Source organism: Camelus dromedarius, chromosome 16 (assembly GCF_036321535.1).
Source record: "Camelus dromedarius isolate mCamDro1 chromosome 16, mCamDro1.pat, whole genome shotgun sequence".
Taxonomy (NCBI): domain Eukaryota; kingdom Metazoa; phylum Chordata; class Mammalia; order Artiodactyla; family Camelidae; genus Camelus; species Camelus dromedarius.
In genome coordinates this window covers 34,462,923-34,465,632 of record NC_087451.1, presented here as the reverse complement: position 1 = coordinate 34,465,632, position 2,710 = coordinate 34,462,923, and positions in this window count along the sequence as shown.

Sequence of the window (2,710 nt, the reverse complement as noted above, 5' to 3'; positions counted from 1 at the left end):
GGAGCCATTCTCATCAAAAAGGATTCTGCTCATTTGGGACGAGGCTCATGTTACAAAGAGTATTACATGGACGTGACCCTCTCTAGACACATATCACCTCTGAAAGGGCTGGCACAAGTCTGAAGTCTCGAGGGAGCTGCCATCCATCCCCAAACACCCCCAACTCCTGGTATTCAGGTCTGTTGGCCTGGGAGAGAGATCTACAGAGTGTCTTACCTCTCACCAGGCTGGGACACTGAGGACACCCACCCACTCCACCCCCAGCTTCTCTATCGAGCAAATAGATCTAATGGGTAACAGCGCTAATAATGCCAGGTGTCTGGTTTGGATTGGCCCTTTAAATTCAGCTCTTATCTCGCAAGCCAAATTCCCCAGGATGGAGTCAGTGCAGCTTAAATACCTATGGAAACTCAGACCAGACAACGTCTCATTTTTAACAGGAGAAAACAGGCTTCATGAGAAGCAGAGTGTTTTTTAGAAGGTCACACAACATATTGACAGGAACAGAGAGGCCACCATTTTGGTCTAAGGAATTCTGGATCTAGGATTATTTGCTGAAAGGTATATGGAGCTTGGATTTTGCTGACAAAAATTAGCTTTCAGGTTTAACCAAATATGCGGACCGTCTGCTGAAGATTTGTTGCATTAGAATCTCCAGAACTCTATCTCCCAAATCATCAATAAAACCTTTTCCTCCCATCTAACCAGTTCCAGCATATAACCAGGACTACCTTTTACCTAAACATAGCAGGGGCAACTCTTCTCAGTGGATATTTGTTGAGCATCAATGACCTTCAAGGCATTTGCTCAAACCAGGTAAAAAATGCTAAATCTGCTCGTGAAGCAAAAACCATCATATCATATTCTCCATACAGATGTTTCCAAAATTCAGTAACTCACTCCTTTTTTTGCTTTTTCGCAATCCTTTTCTCAAGAAGAGACAACATGTTCGAAAAAGGAAAGAAGTTAGCCCTATTTTCTTTTTTTTTCTGAGAACACACACACAGATACTCGCAGACACAGCCACTCATGCACACCTGTATAAAATAATTATTTCTCAAGTAAGATCTCCACGTATGTCATGGATGTAAATACACTAGGCCTGTCGAAGCTCCAAGTCTGCATCACTCTTTTTTTAAGGCTCCACAAAGAGAAAAAGGGAAAATCCGACAGGACCCTAAAGGAGTCAGCCCTTCTGTATTGTCAGGTAATTGTTAGCAGAAATCGGCTATAATAACAAGCCATTTTCGAGGAATGCCAGTTCAATTCTCTCCTGCATGAGGAAGATCCAGAGTCCGCCTTCATTCCTAACCTGGGCAGTTTTGAGACAATAACAATACCCTCTTTCAGAAGCTACGGGGAATCTGAAAGGTGAGGCTTCTGCTCTCCCAGGGGAGCGCTGGCAGGAGAGGTGACTGCTGTCCAGAGGACGCTGGCGTGAGCTCTCGGAGGTCAGCCAGGAGCCCCCGGAAGAGAGGACCCGCCTCCCGAGAGGCAGCGACGCTTGGGGACGCGGGGGGCAGGAAGAAAGTGTCTTGTTTTCAGAAACTTTAAAAGGACCTCCAATGCTCTGCTCGGGGTGGACTCAGCGGCCGAGGCCTCCAGAGCGGCAGAACCACCAGTCTCTTCGGAAACGGCTCCCTGCTGACGGTATGTTTGTAGTCTGGGGCTGTTTTATGCAGCTGGTTCCTTCCAAGAGTCTGAGGTTTAGAGTTTGGGTGAGCTTGATGGTTAGCTTTTTTTTTTTTTTTTTTTTTTTTTTGCTTCCCTCTACCTTTTTATTCACAGTTTCCAATACACAAAGCACTTTATAACATCCATGGAAACCTTCACGGCCGCAGACCTAGAAAAAGACTATGACCAGTGTCCAACACGCGGGGAAGGCACGTGGCAGGGTCCAATTATGTGGCACGGGCGTGTGGCTTTCTCTTTTTTTAATCAGGTCCCCCCATGGCGTTTCTTTGCAAAGGCCAGATGGGCAAGGGCTTCAGCTGAGAAAGCAGCACCACCACGTGCCATGGTGGCTTCAGAAATGACGTTGCCCTTGAGGTGGTCCATTTGGGTGGTTGGGTAGCACCGAGCCAGGCCTCTCTTAGACGTTTGTGAAACGTTTGTGGAATGAATGTGTGCTGTTTTGTTTTGTTTTTAAAGAGCTCTGTGTCGCTGTTGGAACGTACTGGATGCTTCCCAGAGGCAGGAATGTGAACACTTGAACAACGGCAAATTCAAACATTCTAACAATGACTCATCTCAGCTAGACCCCCTGGCTCCCCTGAGAAGGCTCCAAGCTCAGGAAACGTCAATAAAATGTGCCCCTAAACTAACTGATCTCTGTCCTTCTCTTGAAGTTGTCTGTCCTCGTTCTGGGTAATCTCTGCAGACAGTCCCATGCCATCCCTTTTACCCACCTTTCCATTGTTTCCAGCCAATTGTACAGGACTAGTTGCCAAAAACTAAGGCTGAGCCTAGTTGATTCTAATCTGGCTCTTTCTGGAGAAAACAGCTGGAGAGTGGTGGAAAGCACACCAGCATCATTGGGGAACCTGAGTTCCAAGTCTCCGCAGACATCCATCCCCCCCACCCTCTGGGCATCAACTTCCTCTTTCCTTAAACTGGCACCATAGCCCTCTCCCCGCGTGTTGTACACGACCGAGTCTTAGACACCAGTCTTCGCCAAGCAAATGAGATGTGTTCTCACACAGGCCAGGTT